A 10,142-nucleotide genomic window follows, 5' to 3' on the forward strand; every position below is an offset into this window, starting at 1 on the left:
AAGACTAACCCTCCCACAATCCTAAAACAGTCTCAACAGAACCTCTTAACAAAACTACCCCTATGCAAAGTGCTAAAAGCACTGTAGAGATGTATTAACAATAGCTCCTCTGCAATTGTCAAACGCCCACCTCTGGAGACCTGTCAGAGTATTAAGGCCTTTCCACTAGGAAGAGTGTTTTGGGCGTAGGGAAGAGTCAGATAAAATTATAAATTAGTATCTACATGCATACTGAAGTAACTAACACCAGGTGTATCTTCAAGTCACTGACTAGAGTCCAGATGTGGCGAATCAAGATGCAAGAAAGAAAACGCATCATTATATACCAAACAAGGAGAAAAGTATGAGACAAAAAAACAAAACCAGCTCCCAATCTCTATGGGCTGTATCAAACTACATAATCATTTCTGCTAGTGCAAGGACTTAAAGTATTTATTATAACAAGTTTGGGGGGGTGAAGGGAAATAGAGCAGATTTAGGGGTCGTGTAGAGAAATTCAAAATTTTGGGGGAGGGAACGCAGCAGCAGGGCTTGAACACACTTTCAAATATTTAACAAACATGTTTTCTGTTTAAAACATTCTTAGTCCACTCAAAATGCTGCTAAGGCACAAGTATTCATGGCAATCAGATTTTGTTCTGGAATAGTTTTTTTTTTTTTTAAGGCATGTAAGTCAGAAATTGTATGCATTGCTAGTAGGTAGTTAACTGAAGGCTGTAAAATATTCATATCTGAGTAGAATGAACAGGAACAAGCAAGCTCAGTCCATTTAAACCAGGGTCCCCAGACTACGGTCCGCGGGCCAGATGCGGCCCAATTGGCCTCCCAATCCGGCCCGCGACGACCCCCGCCGCCCACTCTTGCGGCGCGCTGCGCGACGGCGCGCTTCCAGATCTGAAAAAATTCACCGAAAATCATTTCTGCGCATGGGTCTCTCCCAACCCAGAAGAGGTCATTTCCGGTGCACTTCCGGGTCGGGGGAGGCCCATACACATGCGCACAAACAATTTTCGGCGATTTTTCCGGCCTGGAAGCACGCCACCGTGCCAGTAAATGGGTTTGCGCATGCGCATTGGCGCGCACTCCCCCACCCTCCGGCCCACTGCACGAGCACTCCCCCGCCCTCCGGCCCAAAGGCGGGTAAGTCTGGGGACCCCTGATTTAAACCTTAAGCACAGACTAGGCTAACAATAGCAACATAGAAACAATCCATTGACTTTCTGGGGAAACCATCGTAGCATAAGTTTGCTTTCTTGACCATTAGAGAACATCCTTTTGACAACAGCATTCTGCTTATTGACATATAAGAACAGTGAAAGAACACAGCATTGTTTAACCAGTCACTTCAACCTCCAAACACACTTCACAGTTGAGAAGCAAGTATCCCTTTCCTCAAAGAATAAGGCTGGCAGCCATCATCTAACAAACTCAACACTTCGGCAGATTACACAGATGCAATAGCACTGTAAACCAATATGCATTGTAAACCTAGCAGCTCAAGGGACAGATCCAGTACCCAAAGGATCTTTTATCAGGCTCTCAGTTGACGCTCATTCTTCTTGTGAGACCTACTCTACCTCTAAGCACACAAAGACCCAGACAGCTCACCAGTTATGTACAAGACTCAGCTCTCTGCTGTCCCAAGTTTTAAACCAGCATCCCCTGATGGCCTGCTATGGGGATTTTATTAGTACAATTCCCAAAAAATGCAAGACAAAAAAATAAAAGGCAACTACTTATGACTAAGATAACCACTTTACTTCTTGCAAAAGAATCTCACATACTCTAAAGCAGGCATAGGCAATCTTGGCTCTCCAGATGTTTTGGAACTACAACTCCCATGATCTGTAGCTAACAGGGCCAGTGGCCAGGGATCATGGGAATTGTAGTTCCAAAACATCTGGAGAGCCAAGGTTGCCTATGCCTGCTCTAAAGCAAAGGTAAGCCAGACAAAACTTTTTCAGCAGGGAGCTGGTCCACTGTCCCTCAGACCTTGTGGGGACTATATTTTAAAAAGAAAAAAGAAATTCCTATGCCCCCAAAATAACCCAGAGGTGCATTTTAAATAAAAGCACACATTCTACTAATGTAAAAACACCAGGCAGGCCCCACAAATAACACAGAGATGCATTTTAAATAAAAGGACACATTCTACTCATGTAAAAACATGCTAATTCCCAGACTGTCCGCAGGCCGGATTTAGAAGGTGATTGGGCCAGATCCGGCCCCTGGGCCTTAGTTTGCCTACCCATGGATTAGTGCATCAGCTGCGACTACCCACCCCCTGGGAGAGAGAAAACCTGTTGACCATTATCCATGGCCTGGTAACCTCTAGATAACTAGTTTGACTAGATTCATCAACTACATGGGCTGCCTTCGAAGCCTTCACAGAAGCGCCTGTTGATAGCCAAACAGCTGCATTTTGAACTGGCACAGCCCTTTACAAAGTTTCTCCCATGTAGTTAAACAGCAATATTTGTTGCCGGTCCATTTTCAGGCACAATTCAAAGCACAAGTTGTAATGTACTAGAGGGGCTGACTTCAACCACATGTTCCTGTCTGACCATTAGTCATGGTCAGACGCTCACTTACAAGCCCCTCTGTCATCAGAAGGGTGTTCTCAAATATGATTCCAACATCAGTGAAATACTTTGTTATTTGTCCAGGCATTCCAGTATGGGTAACCAGCTGATTTCACTGTTTCTCAGCCTTCTCAGCTCAAAGTTTTATCATCTGCTCTTGGCCTGCTGCTTTCCAATTCCATTGTTTTAGTCTGTATTTTTACTGCATTTGTTCACATTGTATTAAGGTAGGCATCCCCAAACTTTGGCCCTCCAGATGTTTTGGACTACAATTCCCATCTTCCCCAACCACTGGTCCTGTTAGCTAGGGATCATGGGAGTTGTAGGCCAAAACATCTGGAGGGCCAAAGTTTGGGGATGCCTGTATTAAGGTGTAGGCCTCCCAAGAGCCTAGTGCTCATGGTTATTGCCTATCAAATTCGCCAAATAAATGAGGTATAATCCAGAGGGCATTGAACAGGGTGGAGGTGCCCCTCTGCCCACAGAGATAAGTTTTGGTAGCAAGACACACCTGGGGGAGGCCCTCACTAAGCCCACTGAAAGCTTGGTGAGCACAGGTGGGTTTGCTGGTGGGAGGACCTGAAATGGGGTGTTCTGGGGCCAGTCTTGGGCCTGCTTGGTTTCAGTTGGAGGATTTTGAAGAGACAGATTCCACCTGTTCAAAAAAGGAAAACATCATCCTACCACTACCTTTGGAAATGATAGACAATCTGTCCCTTCAATCTTCCCATCATGCAAATTTAGGACTATTCTGCCTATAAGCTAGGGGAGGAAAGAGTTTTCAGAGAGCCACCATTTTTAAACACCCTTCTTCCCCTAAGCCACTCTTCTCATCCAGGGCAGTAGCGTGAGGGGCAATAAGCTGCAACTACAAGGAAACTGAACCTTTTTTCTCCTCTTTTCAATTGCAATCACCCTTACTTCTTCATTAAGAGGGGGAAACCTGTGAGATGAGGAGCAGAATCAAATTGCAACAGAGCAGGTTTTAAAATCCTCTCTCAACCTCATGCCCATCACAGATGGGACGGTAGACTTTTTTCACTACCTGTGTCACTTATTATTATTTTTTATAGAGTTAAGGCTCACCTGCCCCAAGCCTGTGTGGATAAGATGGAAATCGGTTTAGTTATGAAACATTTGAGGTCAGACTGTAGACCTCAGTTTTTCAACATATAAACTGACTGTCAAGACTTTTTCAGTATTATGTACATATTGCTTCCAAAACAAGACACATATGAGCGAAGGACATTTCTGCAGACACTGAGCACCAGCTGTCTCAATAAGCCCTTGCACAAATAGCTACTCCTACCACTCAGTTACATTAAATTAATTTTTTAATTTTAATTTATCTTAAAAATAGCACCAAACGCCAAGAATACTTCACCACCATCATTATCTGCACACACAGTCATTACTTTATATACTACAATAGCATGATATTTGACATCTGGGCTGCGACATTACCCTGGAGCAGTCATCTCCAGAACTCCTATTCCTTCAGGGTCGGGACAGAAATACAAAATGCAATTAGAAGATCAGCAGACTTTAAAGTAGCAAAGAAAATAACAGCACTTCCAGGTTATTTTGGCAGCAGTGCAGTTAAAAGCTACACTGAGATTAGGACACGTAAATGCAACAAAATTTCCACAGTCAAGAACTGTTGAATTACTCAACATTCAGCTAGTCAAATAGTTCCGACATTGTATCTAACTCATTCACATTGCAAATGTCTAGCATTGCACACAGCGTGTTGCAGCAGAGACTTCAACAGTCGTACAATATGACAAGTTTATGGACTTTGTTAGAAAACAAAACTTGAGTTCTCCTAGTTGTCTTTTTAGATTCTCAGCCATAAAGCAGCCTTAATCTTTGTTGCAGCAAAATTTCTTGGCTTTCCTTTGAATATATCCATGATAACTAAACTAAGAAAAGTAGGAGTGTTTCTATTGTCAGTACTGGATTACCCAGGAGCAATTAGAAAAACTAATGATACTTTAAGTTGAAACGTTTGCCATAATTACATGAAGATTCTTTATGAAATTAACATACAGTAATTGAAAGTGCATGCAGTTTTTATTAAGCAGCAGTGCACAACCCCCCACATATATCTCCAGAAATAGTATATTTTATTCACCGTGTCAGTAAATTGAATTTTCTCACTTTTATGGGCAGCATAAGTAACTACTGACTAGTATTTGCGAATGAATACTTGGAGCTGGCACAGGAACAACTTTTCTTTAGCTTTTAACCAAGGTTGAGGGGTCAGAAGTGGGACACAGAATGAAAAATTTCCGTTCCCCTTACATGAAAGATTATGCCGTTGTTAACCATGGTTTGGGACACACATGCATTGATGTGAACCATGGCTGAATATGGTTCAGATCATGGAAGCAAAATGTGACCGGCCCACCCAGCTACTTTCAAATGCTGGACAGCAACCACAGCAAATTATTCTGTCTAAAGCAAAGAGAGAGGGGGGGTGTATGTGTGAAAAACAGTACACCTAACCAACGAGAAATTTGATCACCTTAGCTACCAGAGCTCCCCTGTAACTCTGTGGCACAATGAATCACTGTGTATGGCTGTAAACCAGAAGTTGATTGTTTGAGCCCACCCAGCGCAATATTCCTGCATTGCAGGGGGTTGGACTAGATGATCATCGGGATCCCTTCTAACTCTGTATTTCTATGATTCTATGGTCTTAAAAAGAGCTGATAGTTTACATGCATAGGCTTGAAGCACACAATCCAGTCCCTTAACCATAAACAAAAGACAAACACGAATACCTGATCACTCTAAGCACTTTCCTTCCCATTCCATCAGTGCAACAGAGGCTTTATGCGAGAAAGAATGATAGCCAAGATTTTGGCTCTTTTTACAAAGCAACAGTTTTCACGCCCACATGATTTCAAGTGACCAGCTTTCAATTTTTCTATGCAACTTTTTTTCAGTAATTTTTTCTTCAACCAAAGCAAGGACAGATGGGAACAAATATTTAACCCACCCTAACAGTAGACATCTGCCAGTTGTATCAATGATTTCATGAACATATTTTCCTTAACCAAAATGAGATCACCAATATGTTTTAAAAGAAACAGGAAAGTTGTGACATGGTGCTTCATCTGGTGTAGAACAGGGGTCCTCAAACTTCTTAAACAGGGGGCCAATTCACTGTCCCTCACACACTGTTGGAGGCCAGACTATAGTTTGAAAAAAAATATGAACGAATTCCTATGCACACTGCACATACAGTAGTACCTCTACTTACGTGTACCTCTGGTTACGTATCCTTCAGGATACACATGTATTTTTCTGGGTTTCGCCACACACACATGTACAGAAGCGCTCTACTGTGCCGTGCGCATGCGCAGAACAAGCACCTCCAGTTGCGAAAACCTCAGGATCCAAATGGAGCTCTGGAACGGATCCCATCCACAACCAGAGGTACCACTGTATTTTATTTGTAGTGCACAAAAACCAGGAAAGACAATACAATATTTAAAATGTTAGATTATGGGTTGTAGCCAATGCCAATTTGCTAGATCACTCAGAGTAGATCTACTGAAAATAATGAACACAAGTCACTTGGGTCTATTAATTTCAATGGGTCTATGCAGAGTAACACTAAGTTTTGCCCACCTCCTAATTACTTGCAGCACTGTCCGAAATGTATTATTATTATTATTATTATTATTAAATTGGCCGTATACTTGTTGAGCTTGTTTCTTGGCCCGGGCTTGGGGAGGGGAAAAGGTGGGGTGCTAAGAGAGGCAGAGAGAAAGGGAGCTTTGCCCGCCGTTATGTTGCCCTCCTGTGTATGCAATGGATCTGTGACCGTCGGGGAGGGAGAGGTGATCAAGCAAGCAGCCACTCCAACATATATTAAAAGGAGTGCCTTCGGCTAGCCCTATCCTGCTTCCCCCAGCAGCCCAGCGGTGTCACGCGTCTCCCCTCCGAGCCCTCATTGACTGGCACAGGAAAGTTTTGGAACATTGTGGGTGGGGAGCGGGGAGGGAGAGGGGCCCTTTCGGAATACCGAGGAGCCTTTTGGAATGCTGGGGAATGAATTGTTGCTACTTTTCGCTGCTTCCCTTTTTGTGTGCGCAGAGTGTTCGCTTAGAGCCTCCCCACGGGAAAAGGAAAATTGGGGGGGGGGTGCAGCGGGTTCTGCAATTGCCAGGTGGGCTGGGTTCAGGACTCTGGCAGACTGGATCTGGCCCGCGAACCGTAGTTTGAGGACCCCTGGTATAGAATCTAGGTATGAATCCTCTAAGCACCAGAAATCTGTTACGTGATGATTCTGCATATTTTTTTAAAAAAAAATAAAGAATGCAGCCTAAAGCCAAGAACCACAATTAATATCTGGTGTTCTCTTTTAGTTTGTGCCAGATAAGACCAGCAAGACTTATGCAGGGCTCATAGATACCCTTGGTTTCATAACAACTTCCCACATATCTTATTGTTTAGTTCCATCTCGGATGAGATAGTCAGACATTACAAAAGAATGAATAAACATGCTTAAACTTTTTTCTGCCTAGAACCAAGGGAAAAAAAGGGATATGGGTCAGGGGAGCAATAGTAATCCAGACATAACAGTCACTATAGGATCATTACATTTGAACAGGGGCAATGGGACACCAGAACTGATTTGCCCCCACTCCAATGACATGTACCAATATCTGGATGCTTTGCTACATAAGGGTTTGGAAAGCCCTAGCTAATTCATCTATCTGGAAAAGCACCAAAGGGTTGAATCTCAAGTGAGTAACTTCACCTCACCATTCCTACTGCAAATTCCAATATAATTTAATTCAACTGGTGCCAGATTATTTCTGCACTGTGTCACAACAATGCAAGTTGGCTTTGCTTAAGACTACAGCAATCCATGCACTTCTCACCTCCCATGATACTGAAACATCTTGCCAATTTACTGTGTGCTTTCCCAATATGACATGTTTAATGTTAAACTTGCAACCACCCTGTAAAATTAGGTCAGTACTATCTCTATATTCCAGAGAAACTGGCTGTGACTTGCTTGAGGCTACCAAGAGAGTTCATGGCAGAGGCAAAATACGAAACAGACTTACTGATTCATGGTTCAGCTTCGTAGCCGTGACCAGTTCTGTAACACAGTTTGGAACACCTCAGTTGGTTCTTCTCTCAAACTTGAAGGAGGAGCATCCAACAAAATAAAATGAAAGGAGTAATCTATCTACTTACTCCTCTGCACCAGGAATGGGGAACCCTTCGAAGATGTTGCTTGACTATACCTCCCAGGTACCATATGAACATTCAAGTCCAGCAACATGTAAAGCTCTACCAGTTCTGCATCCCTGTCCTATACCATTAAAAAAACACAACAGGAAATATGAGTGATTGTCGCTAGTAAAAAAAAAAGCCCTCAGTTCTTCATTAACAAAGCACCCCATCTTGAGAGAAACACATGCTAAATACTGTCTAGCACACCATCCATTTACCACACAAAGCCAGTCTGCATAGGATAAACCACTGCTTACAAAACAGCTTATTCTGTAAGGGATCTGAAGAAATAATGAGTTTTCCCTCTTTCTGTATCTAAGTAAGAAGAGAAATCTGAAGAAAAGAACAGGCACAAAATAGAGGGAACTAAGTTATAAATTTATGAGCGGAAGAGAGAGAACATACACCACAATGCAACAGAGAGAAAATATAGAGGGTACACGGCCCAGAGTTATTGCATGTGGACTGCTCGTCTTGCGACACATTTTAACTATCCTTTTGCCTATGAAACTACTATGACAGAAACAGATGGCTTTCTATTCCTCCACTGCATGCTTTTGTGCACGGAGGAAAAATTTTGGTTGCAACTGAAGCAGCTATAGGACAACTTACAAGAGTGGAGTGTGATTTTACGAGATTGTTTGAAGAAAACAGGGTAGGAAAAGTGTGTCTGGGAAAGATAAGACACAGATAAGAAATACAATTGTGATTAATAGGAATAAGAGGGACAACCGAATAATCTTGCACATAGAATCATAGAATTGGAAGGGACCCTGGGGGGTCATCTAGTTCAACCCCCTGCAATGCAGGAATATGCAGCTGTCCTGTACAGGGATTGAACCTGTAACCTTGGCAATATCAGCACCATGCTCTAACCAAATGAGCCATCCAAGCTATCTTATATCATTTCAACTTACTCTAACCTATATCAATTTATTCAGAATAACCGCCAGCCTTGATGCTATATACTGACAAACCAGTAATTCTTATGACATAAACGCTATTCCCCAAGATATGTAAGCTCTGGGAAGGTGGAGTAGGGAGGGGGGTGTTGCCTTCCACCACTCTGTAACGAGACTGCACGAATGGGGAGTACAAGGCGTCACCCGATTTGCATTCAGAGATCTTCGGCTTGGCGTTCTTGAAGCCCCGAGAGGATTTTTGAGGAGGAAGGAAGGATAGAAGGTTCTTCTGTAATGGGGCGGCGGGAGGAGAGAAAGGGTTAAGATACGGAGAAGCGGAGGATTTATTTAAGAAAAAGAAGCACACACACATACACACAGGTGTGCAGGTAGGTATCCGAGAGTTGTTACCCATCCTGCACACACATCACCGGGGGTGGCGGACGAGTGGGCACAACAACGAGCCGAGGTGGGCGAGATGTTTTCGTTAGGGGCGCAAAGGACTTTGGACTAGACCTGCTCCAGCGAGCTTAGATTTGGGTGTCATGGAGGGGCTGAGGGTGGGTCGGTGGGCGGCAGTCGTGGCACCGGGAGCGAAGAAATGGGTGGGAGAACCTGCTTGGGGCAGATGCGCCGAAGCCACGGGGAGGCTGAGATAGCGGGTGAGAAAGGGGAGAACGGCGAACGTGGCCCGCAAGACTCACCTCAGAACGGAGCCCCTCCTGCTGCTGCTTCTTCCTCGGTTCAACTAGCAGCTCTTGCTGCTGCTGCTGTTGGACTGCAGGCTGCGCCGCGCAGCAGCGGCCCCACTTCCTGTGAGCGAGCGAGGAAATGAGGCGGAGGAGGCGGCATCGGCGCGCCTCAGCCACTACTCTCCTCCCGGCCGCGGCAGCCCCTTAAAGCGATAGGCACCGGTGGGAGGGGAGGGTGGCTGCTGTTGCCGCCGCCGCCGCCGCCACTTCTTCTTTGCTTTCCTCCTGTCCATGCTACCCGCCCCGCCCTGCTGGCAGAGGGGTGAGCCATCTGAGGGCGAGGCTAGCCGCCCTCCCGCGCCCACAGGGGCAGGCGCCCTAACCCCCACCCCACGCCACGGGTCTCGTCTCCTGTCTACACCACCCTACGCCTACGGGGGACCCCAGCGGCTGACGCGGACAAAACCCTCCCCGGGGCTGCGTTTTCAACTCCCTGCGCGCGCGCCTGCATAAAGGCTCTTCGCCTCACAACGCAAAAATTACCTCACAATTCGCGCGCGTCCCTTTGCGCGGAGAGGCGTCGGCGCGCGCCCCTTTCGCCATCCCAGCCAATGCTGAAGCGGCGGCTGTCGCCTCGAGAGGAGCACCGTCCCTTCTGCGCCTCATCTCCGTGGGGTGTGGGCGCGCTCTTCACGCCTCCCATTTCA

The 10,142-nt window shown here is 45.2% G+C and overlaps 1 protein-coding gene across 2 annotated transcripts in view; it reads right to left on the reverse strand.

Moving 5' to 3' along the window:
- CSGALNACT2 (chondroitin sulfate N-acetylgalactosaminyltransferase 2) overlaps positions 1-10,112 on the reverse strand; it is a 32,822-nt gene extending 22,710 nt beyond the window's left edge. Inside the window, exon 1 of one of the 2 annotated variants that reach the window (XM_035138113.2) lies at positions 9,979-10,112. The gene's annotated coding sequence lies outside the window, so the exon portion shown is untranslated. Of the gene's footprint in view, positions 1-9,447; positions 9,653-9,978 lie in introns of those variants that run through there. The other variant, XM_035138112.2, reaches the window with a different exon arrangement.
- Between the last annotated feature and the right edge of the window lie 30 nt (positions 10,113-10,142).

This window comes from Zootoca vivipara, chromosome 5 (genome assembly GCF_963506605.1).
Source record: "Zootoca vivipara chromosome 5, rZooViv1.1, whole genome shotgun sequence".
Taxonomy (NCBI): domain Eukaryota; kingdom Metazoa; phylum Chordata; class Lepidosauria; order Squamata; family Lacertidae; genus Zootoca; species Zootoca vivipara.